Source organism: Corapipo altera, unplaced genomic scaffold (genome assembly GCF_003945725.1).
Source record: "Corapipo altera isolate COAL_440 unplaced genomic scaffold, ASM394572v1 184, whole genome shotgun sequence".
NCBI classification, from domain to species: domain Eukaryota; kingdom Metazoa; phylum Chordata; class Aves; order Passeriformes; family Pipridae; genus Corapipo; species Corapipo altera.
Window position 1 is genome coordinate 257611 of NW_020885039.1, and position 23435 is coordinate 281045.

The 23435-nt window shown below is 37.3% G+C and overlaps 1 protein-coding gene across 9 annotated transcripts in view; it reads left to right on the forward strand.

Annotated features, from left to right (window-relative positions):
- Positions 1–23435, forward strand: part of CDH18 (cadherin 18) — a 487356-nt gene that overhangs the window by 234777 nt on the left and 229144 nt on the right. For 2 of the 9 annotated variants that reach the window (XM_027668441.1, XM_027668445.1), the window contains exon 1: positions 18755–18897. The exons of 6 other annotated variants lie outside the window; for them this stretch is intronic. The gene's annotated coding sequence lies outside the window, so the exon portion shown is untranslated. Of the gene's footprint in view, positions 1–17822; positions 18475–18754; positions 18898–23435 lie in introns of those variants that run through there. One more of the 9 variants, XM_027668447.1, reaches the window with a different exon arrangement.

Genomic DNA, 23435 nt, shown 5'->3' on the forward strand with positions numbered 1-23435 from the left:
ACTTATTAGAAGTTTAAGTAGTTAAGATTTGTCCGTAATCTTGTATTGGTAGTTTGTAGGTCAAATAAATACTGGGACAGTATGCAGGTGAAATATATCTTAGTTATATAGTAAATTATGAGCAAGGCAAGACACAGCTTGTAGAGTCATCCTCTAATCTATCTCCTGATGAAAGCAGAGTAATTCAACAGGAGGAAATTTAATACAACAAAATTAAGTTCTTTTATGATCCATTTTTCTCTTATCATGGCAGACCTTTTTCTGAAAATTACTCTGTCAGGAAACGGATAATGAATCATCACAGAAAATTACCTCAAAAAGAATTTTCAGTACCCTAATATAGCAAAAAAAACCCCAATCCTGAACTGACACTTGGATGTGCAGGAATCAGACAAAAGAAAAGAAAGGAGCAAGTGAACTTATGTCTGCGCACACAGAGAAAGACCACTATTAAAATACAGTGTATACCTCAGGTGGTTTTGTTGATAAAAAGATCTGAAGAGAACTATGCAGTACTTATAAGAAGAAAGTAAAAGAATTATCCAAGATAAGTAAAGTAAGTCTCCTGAAATAAGAAGTGAAGAGTTCAATTTACTCCAGCACGATCTTTAGATATAAGTACAGTATCAATAGACAAGACAGGTGAAAAATTACAGTTTATCAGCCTTGGTGACAAAGTGTAATAATATGCTTGATTGAAAGTTGTCCAAAATTACCATTTTACTAACATATGCATTCTAGATGTCAGGATAATTAATGAAGTTCAATTATAAAGGTATGGAAAATAGAAAGCATATCACTACCATAAAGATGAAGTAGATTTCAAAAAGAGAAGTTTCAATCCCTTTTTTGTGTGTTTGATTGGTTTGAGGAATTGGGGGAAAGTTCTGAGTGGTTTGTTTTCCTGCTTTTTTGGCTTTCCTGGTTTTTTCGTTGTCAGATTGAATGGTGCAGATAGTTGGGTTGGGTAGTGCTGTTTATCCTTCTAACCTTGGAACCTCTCAATACACTTCGAAAGTCCCAGTGAAAATAGCATCACTCCATTCTGCCACCACATGCTCATCAAAACACTTGTTGTGGTGAAGGGTTTTGCCTCACATATTTGGGAAAGAGGGAAGATAGTATCAGAGCAAGAAGGGGAAACAGACACAGATCACACCAGAGAGACTGGGACCATCCAAGATGAGGATAGTCTTTAATGTGCTAATGGCTGAAATTCATTAAATATAGCATGAAAACTGATTAGAGTGGCTAATTTTTCGGACAAACAAAAATAATTGTAGATCAAAGGAACAGAATCTTAGAATCACAGAAGGGTTGAGGTTGGAGGGAACCTCTGGATGTCATCTGGTCCAAACACCCTGCTCAAGTAGGGACACCTAGATTCTGTTCCCCAAGACCATGTCCAGACAACTTTTACATATCTGCAAGGATGAAGACCTTTCTGGGTAACCTGTGCCAGTCATTGGACAGTTAACAAAGTGTTTACTGATATTCAGAAGGAACTTCCTGTGTTTCAATTTGTGCCCATTGCCTCTAGTCCTGTCTCTGGGCACCATTGAAAAGAGCCTGGTTCCCTTCTCTTTGCACCCTCTTTCAGCATGATATATATATATTTATGAGACAACCTTGGGCTTCAGTGCTTTGGAAACATGGAAAAGTGAATCTACTTACAAAAGTACAACAGCATCATCTTATTGATCACTGTATCATTTCACTATTTCATCTAGTTCCTATTGTGTCTAACTAGTTGTGAATTAACACTCATTTTGATGAAGAAACTTCTTGTGGATTACTTTTCCTTTTCTGTTTTTTTTCCCTTATATGATTTTAAGAAGATATATAAATGTATGTCCATTAAAGGATTTCAAAAAACACTTAGATCCCATTTATTTCAAGAAATGATCTTTAGTATTATACTCCAGAGATAAGAGGTAATAAATACTCCAATCATCTGATTTGCATGATTTCATCTGAAGAACAAGGTAAGCCACAGTGTCAAAGGTCACACCTCTCAGTTATTCCATTCAAATTGGAATGGTTTGTTATACTGTAAACTTTTGATCCTTTTTGTTTTATCTGTGTAAAATGGGCAACAGATATTCAAGTCTGAGTGGTCAGTCAGGGTCAGTTAACGTGAATGCAATAAGACAGTGCTTGAGGGGGCTGAGATCTTTGTTTTTCTCGGCTTTTTTTAGAGAATATTTCATATATGATGACTTAATCTGTTTCTATCTCCTTAGATCATCTTAAACAAATTTTCTTTGTTTCCTGTAAAACAAAGATATATAATTCATCAGCCAATTATTTCCCTTAAGAATTTTATTTTAACGTATTTTGAATTCATGGAAATTTTTCTATGCCTTTCTGATTTCCCAAAGACTAGTTGCCCTAAACCAATTTCAGGAGCATTTATATTTGTATTAGCCTGCACTTATGCCAAAAGGAGCAGTCATTCTTGCTGTTTTGTCACTCATTATCTTGAAAGCATTTGTGTGATGTAGTACTTCATATAGAAATGCACACGTAAATTTAGGTTTATGTTTATACTTTTATTAGAGAAGATGCAGCTAAAGAAATAGATCTTGCATTTGAAGTGCAATGTAATGAAAGCAGTAGCTCACTTTATGGTCCCCATCAATTCTCAAGGAAGCTCTGCACAGACCACAGAGAATCTCCTGTACTTTGGCAATAGAAAGGGCCATTGTGTTTGAGGATTAAAGTTGTCAATCACATTCTTTTCTGCTTCAGTATAGGCAACTTTAAAGAATCTTAGTACTCAGCAACAATGGTTTGAAGTAAAAATTACAAAGAGGGAAATAGGATAGAACCTTTTTCTTTTAACTTTTTAATATACTCATTCCTTTGAAATTGAAGAAAATATGTAAGAAGCTCAAAACATGAATTTTATTCCAATACAGCTCTTATAGCTAAAAGAGGTCTTTTCTCGGTTCTCAAGGAATAAGACAATGCTGTAGTAACCTTACTAAGCCAAAAAAACCAAAAAGGTAAAAAATGTGCCAGCAACAAAAATACATGTAAGAAATTATGTAAATTTTTTAAACATGAGAGCTAATAAAAGAAATATCCACAGCAAAACCCAGTATATATTTTAAAATTTTCATTTCCTATGCTGAGAAAAAAGGGAAAAAATGCAAACAGGAAAGAATGAAAAATGACAATACAGAAGAAAAATCAAATAATTTAAAATTGACACTAGAAATAGGCAAAGAGATTACAGTATGAATAAACATAATACCTGCTAACTCTGAACCTAACTTTATTTAGCAAAAATAAAGACATCAAAACTGAAAGATGTAGATGAAGTTCTAGTGCTAAGGGTTTATGTAGTTCACTATAATTCTCTAAGAGTTGCTGGAAGAAAAAAAGGCTTAAAAATAAGGTTTCACTATTTCTGTGAAAAAGAAGCTGGTATAAGAAAGGTTAGGGAATTGAATGGGATAATTTTTCAAGGGGATAAAGTACAAATGTATCTCTGTTTCAATTCTAGAAATAAGAGAGAAATAATTAAAAAAAAAATTAATAGTAAATCCTGAGAGCAGTTTGAGACTAAGTTTTAGGATGAAAAAAACCCTAAATATTTTGTATTTCATAAGATCCTTTGACAGAGATAGAGAGAAGTGCCTCAAATCCTTTCAGTGAGTCACTTACATGAGTACATATCTTCTTTTTAGCATGGTGCGGTGCCCAAGTACTTTTTTCTTGATTTGGCAGTCAGATGTATACTCATATATCCTTGTACAGATACGTTGACTGATTGTTGTTTATTCCTAAAACATGCAGAACACTGTAATACTTTTCACATGCAGAAAATAAATCTCCACAGTAGGAGCATTTTACATCCACATTGTAGGCTGAAGATGTGGGGGTTTTTTATCTTTTATCTGCTAACACATTTCCATCTTTCTGTAGTAATCCAACTGCTAGATGGCCATCAACTGTAATGTATACTTGTAATTGGTATGTGGAAACAAGTGAAATTGTTAACAGTAGCAGAATTTAATTCCCAATTCACATTCTATTAATCTCTGTATTTTTAAGAGGTCCCTCTAATGAGTTCTTTATGTAATTAATCATGTTGATACAGTTCAAAGCAGATGACTTAAATCTTGGCTGAGAAGTAAAGAACTGACAAACTCTTGCTTATTGTAGATTTACTGAAGTGTAATGGTGAACTGAATGTGCTATGGGGCTCCTCAGTGTAGTATCTTACAGGACTTGATCTGAAGTTTATAAAACATTTAACATAATTTATTTTAATATATCTCTAGGGTTCATTGCTAAATAATCTCCAGATTGCTGCTGGAGATTATTCTTTTAACATTGTAGAAAATATAGATTCCAATACAAACTTTTTTTGGTCACAAGTAATTCCTACTAAATATGAAAACATTATTTTAAGTAATCAAGAAATAGTGATGTGTTTCTGGAAGTTAAAGTATGTGATAACATTTGTAAAATCTAAACTATATAAATATTCTAAAAGTGTACTATTGAAAGCAGACCAGCAGAAACATATTAAAGACCCTGTAAGCACATGGAGACCTACTGTGATCGTGGAAACTGTTCACTGTAAAATAGTTAGACCATACATATGAAAGTTTTCAGAATTGAGGGACTAATCTGGTATTATGATGGCACAAACTAAAATTGTGCAATCTTGAAAAATTATGTCTCTTTTGTGGTGCATGATGGCATTCAGTGAAATGTAAAGAAATTTGTAAAGAAACAAAGTAAAAAAAACCTCTATGAAATGATAAAAACAATGGTTATGTGCTCTATTAAAAAATTTGATATTGAAGTACACATTTGCTATTAAAGCAACATAGTACAGGAGATAGCAAAGATGCTCTGTGTCATGTGAAAATGGGAGATTCCCTCAAACCCTTTCTGTCTAATTAGTCTGTCAGTACCTCAGGAAAGCCAAGACCCTTGTGCCTGATCAGTCTGTCAGTGTTCTGTTGTGGACACTCTTCACTGAGCAGTCCACTGGATTAGAAAGTGATTCGACTGACTTGTTAAGGGTCACATGCCAAACAGAGAGACTCCTTTCCAGACCTCCACATCTTTATTCGAGTCTGTTACCTGTTGCCAGTGACTGCCAGTACCCATGAAGGACTCACACTAACAGTTTATGGAATAACACCTTTTATTAATAAAATTGTGACAGGTTCAAGGATTGCTGGTGATAGTATCTGACTGCAAAAGTGGATTCAAAGTAATATGGTAACAAACTCTCATCCTTAACAAAAGCTAGCTCAAGATAATCATTTAGTGTGCATAAGAGCATGGTTCTCACCCAGTAGGAGTCCCTATGGGGAAGAAGCCAGTGTCAGCCCATCCACTGATCCCAGAAGGTACTATGGAGTCTTCCCTAACTTCTTCCCGTTCTTAACTTACTTTTATACTATTTTTTGTGTTTATGTGGAACTTGAGTGACTCTAGTCATGCATACCTTTGTCACTGATTGGTGTAAAATTCCAAGATATAGTCAATAAAACAGAGAATGCAAGGTCCCTCAGGGGTGGTTGTACCTTGGAGGCAGGTAGTTTAAGGATGGAGGTGTGTGTCAGCATTACATAACTTTCAGGATTGAGGTGTATGTCAGTATTACATCTGTGATCTCACCATGGTTGCTGGTTCAACAGCAAGACATCTTTTTTTTTTTTTCTCCCTTGGTTGACAGTTGTTATGTGGCTTTATCAGATACAAGGTACCACCAAGTTCCCTCCCTTGCAAGGATTTCGGCAGAGCCTGGTTGTGGTGTTTCCACTCCACTCCACCCTCCATTTTGTTCACCTTTGCATGTATGGTGTGTGGGAAGTCAGGTGTGCTGACCGCATCCCATACAGGCATAGCAACTGCATTTCACCCTATAATTTCTGTAGATATAACTTCTGTTAGAGTATGACTATAATTTCATAGTTTTCTCTAATTTTACCCCCAGTCACTTTTGTACACTCTGATACTCTGATAAACCAAAGGGTGGAAGAGGGGGAAAGAAGAAAAGGGTAATAATGAAGATTCAGATACTATAGAAATTAGAATTCCATAACTTAGTGTTTTGCCTGCTTCCTTATATATACATATAATGTGTTTTGCCTGCTTTCTTAATCAGAGGGAAGAAATAAACTGATTTCAGAGTTTATCTGATGACTGTGTCAATAAGAGAGAGCAGAAGTGTATATGTCGATGATCAGGCATCTTTCACGTGGCAGCTAAGAAACATAGGGAAGACTGTCTTCAATTTTGAGGATGTCATCTTTGATGTTGACTAAACGTTATTCTATTGGCAGTTCTATCCAACTTATCAGGCAACCCAAGAGTGTTATCTCTGTAATCGTCCCAGTTTTGTTCTTTAAAACATTGTCAATGATGAGTATTTTGGTATGTTTTGTGGCTAGAGCCTCTCACTCAAAACATTATTTCAACATGCTAGTCTTCACAGAAAATGTACTAGCTGAAAAGACACACTAGTGTTTAAAACATTGATACCTGCAACATGTTATAAAGACATTTTATCTACCTTAAGTTAAGCTGAAAATGTCTTTCAAGAAGTATTTTGGGTTTACCTAAGAACCACATGGGATGTAACTTCAATGTGCACAAAAATGGTGGTATCTCTGAGGCATTAATGAGATTTGAATTTCTAAAAATAAGCAGACATGCCTGCTTCTTGGTATTTCCTTGACATTATGAAATTCTATCTATTTCAAAAGTCAGTAAACAATTTTTAATCACAGTAGACTGACATGAGTCATCAGTTTAACAATCCTAAATTTTGACATATTATACATCAATAAACATTTTTTCTCACTCAGTTTTTTCATAGTTTGGTCTAGCCTATAAATTTTTTTGATAACTTACATGATTGCATTGGCAGTGAAGACATGGTATATTTATTTTGATAAAGCATGTGGCACTGAAGACGTTATATCAATAGGACACTAAAAATAGAAGATAGATAAGGAGATTGTAAATTCAAAATCAGAACCAGTTTCAGAATATGGATGATTTGCTTTCTTTTCATTGCAGAATACAATTAACATTTGTGTTGAGTATAACTATGATGGAAATCTCTTTTTCAGGTATTAGTGTGAATTTTTGTTGAAAAAAAAATTTTTTTTAAATTATTCATTTTTTTTATATGCAGATTTTCCTGTATATGTGTGATTATGTCTATGTGTTATTACTCTGCTTTAGTTGCATTTAAGGTGCTTTACATGCTTAAATGATGGGAACTTCAATAATAAAATAGTTGCCTTATCTGTATCAGGTACTAGTATTTGGTTTTATCTACAAAGTTTTTACATTATATATCACTGTTTTTGTTTGAGGAAAGAGCGTAGTGAAAGAAATGAGACATTTTTTGCAAAAATATGTTCACAATCCCTTTCCTGACTCTTGTCGAAGTTCTACCGAGGTTTTTTAAGCTGACTGTAGACTTTTTCAGTACTCTGAAATTCATCCATTTATATGAATGCTTCTTAGTACTATCAGCAGTTTAAAGCTAAACTACCTGTCAGCCCAGAAGCTGGCCTTCACTGGTCTGAAAGCCAGATGGCTTTGCCTTCTGCTATATTCACCCCTCCAGAGCTGTTCACCCTTCAAAGAGGCCAAGGGCTGCATGTTTCCCTGTCCTGTTGTAGTGCTGAACTCACTGGGTAAATCTAACCCAGCAAGAGTTTTTTAAGTGTTTATTAACAAGCAAGTGCTGGAGCAAACCCTACTTATGGGAGGTAGGAGTGTGACCAGGTTAAAAAACAGAGAAAAAAAAAAGCTGAAGAAAATTTCTGTGTATCAGCTATTGTCTTTCAAGAAGAAGCCTCCCACGTGAGCTATAGGTAATAAAGTGTCTTTCCCTTGTGTGTATCTACTCCTGGGTTAACTCTTGGTGGCTGGTTTAATGCATGCAATGCTAGCAGTTTGATTCCTGCCTACCCTGCTCCCCTCCAGCTTGCAGTGCCCCTTGGGATCACACCAGTACAGCTGGATGCCACACTTTGCACATCATCTGGCTTCCCCCTCTAGGCTTGGGAAGGGTTTTGGACAGCCTTAAAAGGCAGCTGCTCTCAAGCCATGTTTCTGTTTCTGGATTCTTCTTCCTTCCCCTTAGCAGCATAAAGATTTTAGAGAAATTCTGCTCTTTCCGTAAAGTCTGACCTCTCCCCCAACTAGTTTTGAAAATGCATGTTCTGTAACAGGCTCTTTGGACTTATGTTTCCATAAAAGTAACAGAAGCATGTTAATAACTAACATTAGATAAAGAGTGATTTATCTTCCAAATTAGATGATACTTATGAACCTTTTACAATAGATAGGCTTAAAAAACATGCACTACAGCAGAAGCAATGAAATTAGAAAATACATTATTATTTAAAAGGCATATTAACGGACTTAGGTCTTGGCCATGGAAATAAAATCCTAAATTTAATAATGTCCATGTTGGAATTTAATAATGTCTGTTTATTAATACTGATATTGCATTGGGACAAAAAAGAACAATGCTGGAAATTGATTTTTGCCTATTCATTTAGGTTATGGTGATGTACTGATTCCATTAAATTCCACTGATAAAAATATTTTTGGATAAGGTACAATGTAGCATGCAAGTAAGGTCAAAATGAAATTAATATTAAATGAAACTAATATTAGATGGTATGACCTTAAAACATATTAAATACAACAGTCCATATACTCTAAGTGTTACAAGCAGTGAAATCCTGTAGGTATAAATTGTTGCATACTATACACTGAGTTTTAATTTACAACAATAAAGTTCCATTTTTATTGAAGCATTTAGAAGAATGAGACAGAATCAGTGATCTATAGTCCTGTATTAAAAAAGGACTGGAAGGAAATAATAAATAAATTTTTAGCTTTGAAAAACTTGTTAAATGTTTCTATTTTAATTTTTTTTAAAAGTTCAACTGGTTAATTCTTCCTTATCAATCATAATTTTAAATAGTGTTATGGGTTTAGATCGTGCTTTTCTGCTACACTAAAAAAAAATATTGTAAACCCAGTACTTTTCTTATTGCATAGTCTGTTCTTTGCATCCATATAGCTAAGTCTAGCTCTTTTAGTAATAACTGCAAGTTTCTGCTAGTTTTTTCTTTTCCTCATTGCTGATCCTATAAAGTTAAAAGTGACTTGATTGTCTTTAGCACAGCCAACTGAGAATAGAATTTTGTACCACATGAGAAATTATACTGATTGATTCATTGTATGACTCTGGCATGCTGAGCTATTGTAGGTGACTAACTTGGAAAATATTTTTATTATTGTCAATATAGGGAAAGAAAAAGAAAGGATTGGTCTGTTTTTAAGATATCTAGCTTAGTTTTGCAGGTTGAAGAAAAAAATAGATTGAAAGATCTCCTCAAGGTATGTCTTACTCAAAATTAAGTTGGATTACTTAGGACTTTGGCGAGTTAAGTTTTGAAAATCTTGAAATCTTTTGAAAATCATACTGTAGTATATCTCTGAGTAACCTGTCCAAGTACTCAACCTCACTTCCTGTGAAAAGCCACCCCCTTGTGTCCAGTGGCAGTGTCCTTTATTGCCACTTCTGACCACTGTCCCATTCTGTTACTGTATACCTCCCAGGAGAGCCTGACTCTGTCTCTGCTACTGCTTTGTTTCTGGTACTGGTACACTGCGATTAGATCTCTGCTGTGTCTTTTTTCTCTTCTCCAAGCAAAACAGGCACAAGTCATGCAGTCTCTCTAATCTTCCAGCATCCAAAACACCTCAGTGGCCATGCCTCAGCTTGTTGGAATTCCTTTGAATGTCATCCTGACAGTGCATGAACAACTGCCTCCAAAGTGATTTCATCTGTCATCTTGCATACTGTCCTACTGTTCATGTAGTTGACAAAGATACTAAATAGTATCTAGACCACCCATGAGAAACATAGTTCTTAGAGTCTTACGGTCCAGCCAGACTTTTACTACATTATGTTCCATTCAACCCATAAGCCCTTAGTTTGGCTATTAGAATATTGTTGAGAGAACGTGTCAAAAGCCTTACTAAGGTCAAGGAAAGATATTTGCACTGCTGTGTTGGTCTATATTCAGTTGTTTCACCAGAGAAGACAAGTTAATTGGGCGAGATTTTCTCTTGGTAAATCCATACTTGCTATTCAAGTCGGGTTGCTCTCCACGAACCTGGAAAGATTTTCTAGGATTTTCCCTATGGATTTGGTAGGGAATCAAGTAAGGTTGACCAGCCTTGTGATTCTGTGGATCCTCCTTGCCATTTTTGGAAGATGGACATGGTTTGCCATTTTACAGTTGCTGGGGAATTCCTCTGTTTAATAGATAGTAATGTGCACCTTCAGCCCAGTCAGTCAACTCTATCCTGAACTGCATCAAAAGAAGCATGAAAAGCAGGTTGAGAAAAGTGATTCTCCCCCTCTACTCTGCTTTTGTCAGATCATATCTGGGCTACTTCATCCAGCTCTGGAGCTCCCAACATAAGGAGGACATGGACCTGTTGGAGTGAGTTCAGAAGAGGGCGATGTAGATGATCAAAAGGTCGAAGCACTTCCCCTGTGAAAACAAGCTGAGACAGTTGGATTTGTTAAGTCTGGAGAAGAGGAGGCTCTGGGGAGACTTTATTGTGACCTTCCAGTATCTAAAGGAGCCTACAAGTTATGACAAGGGAATGTAGTAATAGGACAGGGGGCAATGACTTTAAGTTGAAAGAGGGTAGATTTAGATTAGATTTATTTTTCACTGCAAGGGTGGTGAGGCACTGGTAAAGGTTGTCCAGAGAAGCTGTGCATGCCCACTGTCTGAAAGTGCTCAAGTCCAGGTTGGAAACCTGATCTAGCAGAAGGTTTCCCTAGCCATGGCAGTGGGGTTGGAACTAGATGACCTTTAAAGATCCCTTCCAATCCACTCTATGATTCTATAGCAGAGAGCATCTCCCTGGTGATGACAGTCACTCCACTCAACATGGCTGGATGCATCCTGTCCCATTTCTCCAGTATACCTACATACCTCTAACATACCTGAAAGAATGGGACATTTTATTAGTAGATGGAACATATTTCCTTAAAAACTACTGAAAGCCAGTAAACTAAGTTACCCAATACAGGAGTCCACTAGAAAAAAAAAAAAAAAAAATTACAAAGGGAAGTAGCTGATAATCCATTTCTTCAGTTTCTTACATGAAAATTAGTACCTTCCTGGACTATATGCATCAATCAAAGCTCAGTTGTTCGGCTTACTACCAGAGAAAGAGAGTGGAGTCTTTCATCTTGACTTGCACATGACTGTTATTTAATTGTTCCTTCTTGGCTAGAATCTATAGAATTGCCATTGCAATAATTTCCTCAGGGAGAGCCACTCTTCAGGAGTTTTGATTTAATGGTAGAAAGAATCAGAAGAGTAAAACGGTAACAACAGTTCATCTAATGTTATACAAAAAGAGAACTGGCAGATTCTACTTTGTGGAAAACTTCTTTCATTTGGAAGATATGGGATCAAAAAACAAAGTGCTTTAGCAAGCCTTTTTAAGGGAATAAGGCTTTATATGATGTGTCTTTCCTACACCTTTAGTGAACAGATGGGTAGTAATCGATTATGAGTACAATTGGGGCACTAAAGAAAATGTTGTCATTTTTTCCCCTGCTAGCCATTTATGTATTTAATTCTTTGACAGAACAGAGGAAATGTAACTAAATGCTCTGTTTTAATTAAAATGAAAGTAATCTTATTAATCAGGGAAACTGTGTTCTGTTTATGCTTGGGGAACAGAACAAACATATGTCTCTGCTTTATTGTTTGTCGCCATCTAACATGAGGTTATTTCTTGTTGCTTATTTGGCCTATTAATAAGATCATACTAGTCATAAACTTAATTTTTCTTAATTCTAACGAATTGTAGTGAGCAGTAATAATTAAATGGCAAAAGAAAAGCACATCCTGAGAAGCATTCCAGTAGGTTGTGTTTTTAAAAATAGCTAAAAAAATGACAGTCATGACATTACCTACATGGGAGATGTAGTCGGCTGGTGGAACTGCGGTGTTTCTTCAAGTAAAAAGAAAGATAGTAAGACTCTCATTTCTACTTCTTCAATTGCCTTATTACCTAGCTAGAGGAGTGTAACAGAGGGGCATCAGGGAGGGCCTTTTCCCTTGGTGATACCAGAGATTTATCTCCAATGGAATTTTAGAACCTTCAGTAAAATCTTACAATTTCCCACTTGTGTTAAGCACACTGGAGGGGGATACGCACACACAAGGCCAGGCACTGATGAATAGGAAGGATGCTGTGCCTCCTCATTAGCCTTTATAGGGAAGATTCCCCATCAGCTGCAGTGCATTAAGGGTGACCCTGCAGACTGTGTTTATATGTTTTTGAACCTTGTTTTCTCATTTGACGCTTCTAAATGAAAGTGTTGTCCATCTAAGCTTTCAGAATTTGGAAGTGACCTAGAAGTGTACCTTTTGTTTCACTTCCTCTCAGTTTCTTCCTCTTTCAGAAATCTACTCAGATTTATCCTCTTCCCTGTTCTAATTGGAAACTAGATTAATACAGTTAATAGAAGCACCAGAATTAGACATTAACTAATATTACAACCCTGTACTAAAAACAGTTGTCCCACAAGGTGTAGGCAATTCAACAATTAAGAGCTCTTCTAAATGGTTCAGCAATTTTCAAAATTCAGTTTTGCTCCTATGTTAGTGCTCAATATTATTATAAAGCATGACTACTACAAATATAGTGCAAATTTCTACCATTGAGACAGAGAAGGCCAACAGTATCCTGGATTACATTAGAAGAGCATCATCAGCAGGTTAAGGGAGGTTGTCCATTGTCTCAGTCCTGGTGAGACTCACCTGGAGTGCTGAGTGCAGTTCTCGTTTCCCCAGTACAAGACACACAAGTATGTACTAGAGCAAGTCCAGAAAACACTCAGGTACATCATTAATGAATCACAACATACACCATATCAGGTGAACCAGAGAGCTGGCACTGTTTGGCCTGGAGAGGAGAAAGCTCTGGGGAGATCTTACAATGATGTAAAAATACCTGATTAAGTGGTGGAGGTAAAGAAGGGGAAACTAGACTCTTCTCAGTACTTCCCACTAACAGGGTATGAAACTATGAACACATATTGCTATATTTAAACACGTTCTTGGTCCTGTACCTTTTTGGAAGGAGCAAAACAATATCTGTATTCACCTCCATATTGGAAGAAGTACTAAAAAAGAATAGCTGGAACAACATAGAGACATAATACAGGGAGTATAGGATACAGTATAGCATGGAGGACTGTTAAGCTGCAGTGAAGATTCTAAATCATAAATTACCCTGTTTTTCCTTAACATACCTTCAACATGCTTCAGCATTATGGTTTCAATGGAAAGGATATTCTCACTTCAATAAAAGTCTCGTCATCATCTTGTAACATTTTACATTTCTTTTTTTTTTTGATCTCCTGTTAGCCTTCTAAATACTGAGTTTAAGAGACATAATTTCTTTATCTTAGTAAAGATAAAAGGTACATAATATGCCCCAGAAATAATGTCCTTTAGGATGATATTAGGACAATCTGTCTTTATATTATCCCAGGAGCCTTTGCTTGTTAGTGTTTTCCTACCTCTAAGCAAAAATTTATTAAAGCTCCTATCAACAGTGGGAAAGAAGTCTATATCTCACTACAAGCTGTAAGAGCCAAACTCCACTAAATATAATACTCATAATTTAAAATAGGACATATTTGTATCTGATGTTTTATATAAATATAGAATATCTAAATAACCATTTGCGAAAATCCAGAGAGAACCTTGATGAGGATTCAATAGCAGCCCGTGAATGAAAAATAGTTTAGTTCTGCCCACACTAGTTTCAGGAACATCAGAATATTTTATTACCAGAGTTAAACTTACAAAAATGCTGCCTTTTAAACGTAAACATTATACAGTTATGGGGAAGCATCCCATTTTATACTGGTCACTACATGATCTGCAGTTACAGAGTTATATTAGTTTCCTAGGAAACATCCCAATTAAGCAAGTTTCTTGATTGAATGGTGTGTATTATATGTACTAGTGTGAAATTCCACAGGATGGGCAGAAAGATCTACTAATGTCTGAGTCGATCACTTCATTGCCTTCAGCTGAGTCTTCTTTCTTGTCTTTCCCTTGCTGTTGTGATGCAAAGACTGAGAGATTGACACACCATGCTATTCTTTTTTGGCCCTTTATATTTTTTTCTGTGCTTTCCTGCATTCAGAGAGGGACTGATTAGCTCAGTTTTATGGTAACAGGTAGCAAAATGCCAGGTATTATGTTGTTTTCTTAAAGTCCTGTCAGCATATTTTACCTGCCATTTCATGCAATACTAAAGGCAAGCAACTATACTATCACAAGTTTTCTGTGACTGGCAACTGTTATTGGCATCATATATCTAGGAACAGCTGTTGTTGTTTTACTAGAAAATACTCCAGTGATGCTTAGTGTAGAAGGAGCCAAGACAATATCAGCAGTGCTGCTGCCTCTGCAATTAGTATTGTGCAGAATTTGCTAACCTGTATTAAAAATTTACTTTTTCTAATCGACCATTTTAAGTTTTTAGAGGAAATGCAGGCCTTACAGAATATTCAGAGAGATCATATGCAAAATGAATTGCCTTAAACCCACTTGCACTGAATAATTCTGCCAATTACCAAATTAAAAAAAAAATTGAAAATAAAAATACAGTAGAGGTATTATCTGGGAACCCTCCAGAAAGTCTTCATTAGAAATATGAAGAAGGTTCAGTTGTGTGTTCATCCATTAGAATAGTTAAAAATTTCTGTCCCACCATTTTGTATCAGAAAATGAAAAATTTGACTGCTGTGATCTTCTTTGGTATGATTATCTGTTAGAAATCCAAAGACAGAAATGAAACAGTACTGTGAATGTATTTGATTTCAAAATTATTTTTGCATATTTATGTTTTATTACTTTTAGTAAAATTGTTAATTCCAATTATTGATATACATTTTTAGATGATAGTTTCTAAATAACTGTAATTAGTGAATCACATACCAACTTTTAGGACAATTCATTTCTGCATATAGTGGTAGTTTTAAGAATATTTATTAATTAATAACTGCAAATAAAAAGGTTTTATCTAATAAGAGGAGAAACAGAGATTGGAGGGAGTGTCACTGTTCTCAGACATATTACTGGGACTGGTTGTTATGCACTGGAGCTGAAAATAATGATTTGTGAATGTAAAATTGGTGGCAGACAATGGTAGAATCCTTTGTTTTTACCCTTTCAATCTAGGAAAAAGGGAAGTAGTTTGTAATTTGTTTGTAAGACCGGAAAGTTGCTTCTGGCAGTGGGGGTAACTATGTTATTCCTCGGTGCTTTTGAATAACAGCATGAAAATTCCCAGTATGATTTCTCTCTGTGTGTGAGCAGAGGTTCTTGGCAGCAACTGAGCTAATTTTCTTCGACTGCAGCTATTAGAGTACATGTGTTTAAGAACAAGGAAGAGTTGGACTTGAACTTGGAAACATCCTTATCCCAATATGATCTTAGCCATTCCTAACATATCTATCTTGGGTACAGGAACTTTGTAATCTATACATGACCTGGAATCTTCATTACATTATACAGTAATGAACCACTTAGTCTTTTTATAGCTGGTTGAATGTTAGCTGGATGATTAGTTCTCTAGCAGTTACCTGCAAGACGATCAATACATGTTTAGCATATTAAGCACCAACAAAGAGAGACTGGTTTTGTGGGCATATCCTTTAAATTATTAACTGAAACAGCAGAATAATAATGTTTTGGTTTTTAAATCTGTAGAAACTGGTTTCTTTTTGGTACAGCTATATATGCTCCTTCATAACTACTCTACCTCCTCAGTAGTGCTCTTAAACATATAGCAAGTCCACAAGTTAGAAGGTACAAAAAGAGTCCCTTCTTTTTTTCTACCCCTCTGATAATTGTCACAAGCTCTCAAGTCTAGGAAGGGGACTTACTGAATGTAATTGGCAAAGTTCTGTGTTTTGATACACTGCTAGAATTGTGTAAGTCTGATGGATTCCCAAGGTAAAACTATGCACACAAAGGGTTATAGCCAAATTTCACGGGAATTCTTTTGGCCATACTGCTGCAGTCTCAGATAGTAACTTCATTTTGAGGTTCTTTTCTTGAGTCTTTCTGTCCCCATGACAAATCCAGATTTTTTTAGCATTCAAACTGATGAAAGGCTCGACCTAACATCAGTAACACCAAATCTCAGCATTTAGTCTTAAAATGTATGCTTGAAAGAAATGTCAGAGTTCATTGAGGCTAATGTTTTCAAACTGTCATCTTTTTCCTTGAAATGGCATAATTTTGAATTCTTAAGAAAATCTTTGATCATTGTATATCAAATTAGCCTGCAATACCAGTTATAATCTCTTTACACGGATATTCTTTACTCCTGCTTGTGAGAAGTCTCTGAAATACACCAATACAAATGTATAGGTATCTATTTATTTTTACATATATGTATATATATGTATACATATATAAGAAGAAAGAACTGTAGATTTTCACTTTTTAACTGCTTTTCTGGAGCATCAAGACTTCCCTCTACTTGTCATATTTCTTATTGCAGAAACAAATGAGCTGATGGCTTATGCTCTGAGTATCTGGTGAATATTCATAATTATGTCTTATTCACTGGAACTTACTGAGAAAAGACCTTAAAATAAAACATGTTGTTTTCATCTGTATCCTTGGGTTGTTACACCTAAGCAGCATTTCATGTAATGGCAGGTAGGCTGAAAGGTAACCCTATATTTTCTCTCTTTTCATGCACTGACGAGGGAATCTTTGGAGGACGGTTTGACATGAATTCTTTTTCATGTGAAATTGTCTGGACCTTAAGAGAATGAAAGGGAAGGTGTGTCTTTTCCTTCCTTTTTTCCCCTCCTTTTTCTCCCCTCCACCTTACTAATGTAACTATCTCCCTGACAGGGAGATTTGAAATTTATTTCTGCTATAGTGCAGTAAAATAGTTAAAGCATCTGGATAAAAGCAGCCCATCCCCCAGATTATGAGATCTGAATCTGGAGCTTTGCACAACCTAACAGAAGTTGCATGAGAGAGAACATTCTGAAGACTGTGTATTAAAGCATTGATTCATATGTGCTGCAGTTGCAAGCCAGAGGACATATAAATAGCAAATTGAAACAGCTTCTATTTCATTCCCTCCAAGAGCTTACATCCTCCAAATTCAAACAACTAGCTGCTGTTGCCTTCAGTCCCCTGCCCTGCTAGAGGAATGATTTTTAATGTATATTGCTGAGCAGCTCAGAGCGATTTTGTTTGAAAAGTTCTCAAAATCCAGCATTCTAAGTCATCTCGCTGAGCAGTGTTGCTCTTTCCATCCAGTCTGGTGTAACAGCTTCCCTCCTGGTTGCGTTAAATTGTAGAATTACTCTTTTCAGCTCTCCTTTTCAAATCTAGATAACTTGTACATGGGGTACCTATCGTTTATACTTCAGATGCTGCTTCTGACCTTTAATACATTAAAAAAAAAAAAAAAAAAAGCAGAAGCTTTCTTTTCTTCCATCCTGCCATTTCCTACCAGAGCTTTGGGACTTACACATGCTCTGGTTTCATTGCTTACTCCAGGGTACACATTCTGCTGGCTGGAAGCAAGGTTCCTTTGCACCAGCGGGGTATGTGCCAGGGCTTTCACTTGCATGTTAATCGCATTTTTAATATACTGCCTTAGCAAGTTAGATAGCAGAGTCTGACACGATTGCCTCATTGCTGAAACCCTGAATCAGGAGGATGCCATTAGTCTTAATTCTGAATAAGGTGTGTTCAGAGTAAAGATGTTACACAAGGTCCAGATTTTTGAATGACTTCTGCATCAGCCAGCCTGCCTTGATCCAGACCAGCCTGAAAGGGCACAAATTAGCGACCAACTTACAACCAGTGGTGTACTAATATGAATATAGGGGTGTTAGAGGGCAAGAAACCTTTAAAGGAGTGGGGCTGATCTGGAAGGGGCTGGCTTGCCAATGTGGCACCTCCTGTGCCCCATCAGGATTGGAAGGAGGCATTAAAGGGCACCATTCAATCTGAATCTTACAGCCACCGCCGGACCATGTGGACAGCTGATGAACGAGCCGGCAGTGGAATGTTTAGCAGGCTGTGACGACTTTGCACAGAAATAGGAAAATTTATCGCCAGCTTGCCACAGCAGTGCCGTACTGCCCGCTTTCGGTGGTTCGCCCCTTCCCTGCACTCCCGCCCGCTCAGCAGCGCAGCCCACCCGGCCCCCGTCCCCCCTTCCCAGCACCGAATTTAGGGGCTCGCTGTCACCAAGCCGGAGCCGTCCTTCTTCTGCAGCTCAAGCACGAAACGGGGGTTTTCGCAGCCGCCGCGCAGTTGCCGGACAAAGATGTTCCTGTGCCCGAACACAGTGGTTATATCGGTATGGGAGGATAGATGGGAGGATAGATGGGAGGACGAATGGACGGACGGCTGGATGGATGGATGTACCGCGCATCTGTCCGAGTGACGGGGCTGGCCAGGGTCTGCCATTACGCGCAGGAGGCTGCGTGCGGCCCCGAAGTACTGGAAAAGGGAAAAACAGGGCGGGGAGGGGAGAAGGACGGGGGCGGGCGGGGAGGCGAGGCGGGCGGGCGCGGAGCGGGGCGGGGGCGGGCGGAGCGGCCAATCGCCCGGGCTGCCGGCGCTGCAGGATCCGCGGCGCGGGGCTGGGGGCTCCGAGGGACGCGAAGCCGGGTGCCTCTCTGAGGACGGCGAGCAGCTGTGCCGCTAGCACTGCGAAAAGTCCCCATTTGCTTCTTATAAATTAGTGTGCCTTGTCACCAGTTAGGGCAAGTCAGCCAAGGTAAGGCTTAAATAAAATGACACTTTAATATGTGGCAACATGGATATTTCTGAACAGCGGTACTGCTAACACAGCCTTTTAACCAGCGCAAAATATTTCGTGCAATAATGCTATCATAGCGGGTCCACAACCTGTAATTTGTCTGTGTTAAAGTTACCGCTGGTACGTAAGCCTTACCCTTGTGATGCTGTAGAAATGCGTTTGCTTATCCGAAGCAGTTGCAAAGGGACCTGCAAAATACAGGCATAGAAAGGTAGCGGCGCTCTGTATATGTGTTTGTGTGTGACCGTGTTTGCAATACCTACAGTTCTGCTCCTTAACTTATGGGGATAATGTGCAGATGCATTTTAATGGTGACAGCAGGCAGATTCTTTAGCTCAACTCGCATATGTGAGCATTTCTATACAATAAAAAAGCATGCCATGTTGAACTGTGTGTGAAGAACATTAACCTTGATATTTGAATGCAGTTTCAGGTTGGGTTTTTTTATTTGTTTTTTTATTTATTTATTTTATTTTTATTTTTCCATGCTTGTAGTGTTATGTGATAACTGAAGATTGAAATTGCAGCAAAAGACCTCCTGCAGATATCCAACTTCACTTTTTGTAAAGGGCACTGTAAATAATGCATAACCAGAAATAAATCCTCTCTTAATTTCCCCCTAGCCCACCCCAACAATACCTTTCTTAATGAACAAAAACTACTATGTACCTTTAGTTCACACTACATTTTGACCAACTGAACTGTCAGTCATCTAGAACTGAGTGTTTCGGCAAGCAAAGAGTTCCTCTGGATGACTTCACTAACGTGTATCTTTGAAAACAACATAGTGCTGAACCTGTGTGTGTGTGTCTGTGTGTGTGTGCCTGTGAGAGTCGGTTTTGTGCACATGAGTGACAAGATACAAGAAGGACAAGGTACAGAAACCAATGAAACGTGGTAAATGTAGATGCCTGCATGTATTTCTCTGAGTGGATCTCAGTAAAGCAGTATGAACATTTCTTATATTTCAATGTAGTTCATCATTCAGGTTAGGGTTTGGGGTAAATTCAATTTCATGTGCATCAATACCCCATTAGTTTTTCATAATCAAAAGAAATACAATGGAAAACACAAGTAAAATTATCAGTTAGCACAGGTGATAAAACTACTGCCTCTATTCAAGGTACAGAATTTATTTTTCATTCCAAGACACTAAGCATAGCTCCTACATTTCCAAATCTTCACTTCTGTACTGCAGTCAACCATACACAGTTGTGTGAAAACACTGAAGTCTTCGTTCTGCATTAATTATCCTTCTACTGAATGATAGTAACTGTTTGTCTTTGGGAAAAATATAAAATTAATTTAAAAGTTTGGCATATATTTGACATTTTACCTAACTGTAAAAGTAAGAAGACTGATTTAGAGAAATAACTGAAAGCCTTCCCTAACCTACTCCACTGCCTTTGACAGAACATTTAATTTCAGATACTTCTGAAGAAGACATAGGATGGTGTAGTTACCTAATGCAAATTAAGGTGTGGTTCTTTTTTTTTTTTTAATAAAAACAGTCAAAGAGGAAAAAAATAATCCAACAAACAAATCCATTCACTGTTACTTGCTTTTTTTCTAAAAAATGACAGGAGAAATAGTGTGTCAGACATCACTTTCCTTTAAATAGGAGCAAATCTGGTGCCCAAGCATGGCTTAGGGGGCACTGTGTTGCTGGCTGAACAATTTACAGATGAGATTGAAAACCAGATTCCTTCCATTTACAGCTGCTGAGGATCCTATAAGACTTCTCTTGGACAGGATCCTTGACTCTGCTATTAGGACAAAATACCAGCCGAAGTTGTTGTACTTTGTCCAGTTTAATTCCTGAAGTAACTTAATTTGAGAGCACTGTTCTTTATTACCCACATTAAAAGTGTTGTTTAGTGCTTTTGTCCTGCAATGCAGAGACTGTAACTCAACCACTTTGTTGGTTCATGCTATGCTAATTCATGGTGATAGTTCTGGTGAACATATGCGATGTTATAAAACAACTGGGGATAAATGTCTCCAACATCCAAAATTAGTGTACCAGAGTGCATGTGTGCATGCTAGAGAAGCACAGTTGTTACTACACCACTACTGACATTCCTGTGACATTTCAACCTTTATCTCAGACTGATAAATAAAACTTGAAAGGTATGAAAAATTCTGTTAACCAGAGCTCCTGCTCCTGGTTAAGAACTACATTTCTGCTAATACAGTTAGCACTGTAAGAATTATCAGTCTTATCAGATTGAATAAAACCAGCTAAATACCAGTGAGTCATCTGTGCCATGCAGATGAACATGAGCTCCTGTTTGGACAGATAACAGCTAGTTAGCCCTGGCAGACCTGTCCTGCAAAAGGACCTAAGCTAAGTCAGCCATCATGATGCCATGGGCCACAGTTGGCTGATAGGCAATGCAAAATAAAGGTGGCAACTGACGCAGCAGGAAGGGGAGGAAATGTATAGCCAAAACCACCTACCAATATAAAATGATTGTATTAATAGAAGAGACTCTATTAATCTTCTCCTAGAGGAAGATAGATATGCCAAAGCCACAAGAGGAAACCGTATAAAAACCCCAACATTGCCTACAAAGTTTATGTATAATCTAACATGTATATCTTGCTAGCATTAATTATAGTGGAAAACTTATTTTCCTTGGTCAACAGTGCTGTAGTATAGGCAGTGATAAATCAGGGTGAAGTGTTTCAATTTAACCATATACTTGATGGGCAGTCTTAGACAAGTCCCTGAAGCACTCTGTAACTTCATGTATGACATGAACATTGCATGACAAATATAGAATGAATATTACATGATACTGTTTTAAAGAAATGCTGCAGAACCTAATACTGAAGTGCTAGTGTCTCCATTACTCTATTACTTGGTTTTGATTGATACAAAATTTTTCTATCCATTTCCAGCAAACAAAGCTCCATGGAATTTGAAATTTCAAAGAATGGAAGCAGAATTTTTATGAAACTCCTGACCTGGGAGCAAAAAACCCGTATATCCTATAAGAAAGCGCAAAGACTGGCAGAATGAGATTTTTTTATCCTCCTAAACCAACTTTTATCAGACAAACTGTTAATACTGAGGTGCTTTAAATAATGTACCATTACCTTTTTTTGGACTGGTTTTAATGTGCATACAAAGAATCAACAGATATTTAGAAGAAACCAGTTTGGTATTTGAAATGAGTGAATAAGACTAATCTCCTATTTGGATAATGTTTTTTGGGGGGGGGAATGAGGTTTTTTTTCAAGTTTGTTTTTTATGTCTGATTGTTTGTTTATTTGTTTTTTTAAGTAATCTCTCTGTTCATTGAACCCAACCAGAAGAACATGGTCGTGTAACTCTATAAGTCACTGATAAGCAACTCGTTAATGTTTGCACATCTGAAGTTCTCATATAATGAAAATACATTAAGCAGATGTTTGAGGCCTGTAAGAAACGTGACTTTGGTCGATGGCAACTGTCATTTATATTTTTGTGGAATTAGTTCAAACCTCAGCAGAGTTAAGGCTGGGTTTGTTATCATAGAAAAGACAAAGCATTATTTTACAATTATAAACTTTAGTCCCCAGTCCTTTAAGTAGACGTTCTTGTAAAGGGGTATGTATTTAGGTCACGGGCATATTTTTCCATTCTCACTTCACCTTACCTAGGTTTCAATATAATTTATCAAGTGCTTACATAGACAAATTTTAAAGGCTGTTTGTGAAGTGTGGTGTAAAGATACCCAAGCTAGCTAAGGTACTAACTGCATTTCTACCATAAGACTGTAGCTATTTGTGAGATTTTTTTTGTCTTTATGATACTTCACAGACTGTAATATTGAACCCTCAGATTACTTTACAAGAGGGATCAGTTGCATTGTCTTGACTTAGCAGATGGGCAGAGTGAGGCGGTAAGTCTATCAGGCTTTTCCTTAAGACAGTCTGTTGGATGTGGAAGCGGGGACTGCAGTGTCCTCATTCAGGTCCTCTGTCAGATGAGGACAGTGGATCAGGTATTGCAAATCTGACATCTTCAGGCTTTTCATGCACTTGGAGGGTCTTGCACTTCGATTGTTTTGAACCATTCTTTGGAGAAATCTACCTCTCCCTGTTACTGATATTGAAGTACATGCTTAAGTGTAGGTGGTCTAAACACTGCCTGTCATGTGGGCACTATGCCTGTTGAAAACAAGCAACTCTGTATTTGGTTGACTCCCAGTTTTGGTATTTCTAGGTATATCATAGAACCATAGTACAGTTTGGGTCAAAAAGAACCCATCTAATCCAACCCCCCCCCTTCCCTGCCACGGACATAGCCATCTTTCACCAGTCCAGGTTGCTCAACGCCTTGAGCCTTGAACACTGCCAGGGACAGGACATCCACAATTTCTCTGAGCAGCCTGTTTCAGTGTCTCCATCATGCACTGTATTTTTTCATAATTTTTTGCCATTGAGCCCATACAACCACAGTTATGGATGTATATATGGTTACACGTGCACACATATATTCTTTGAGA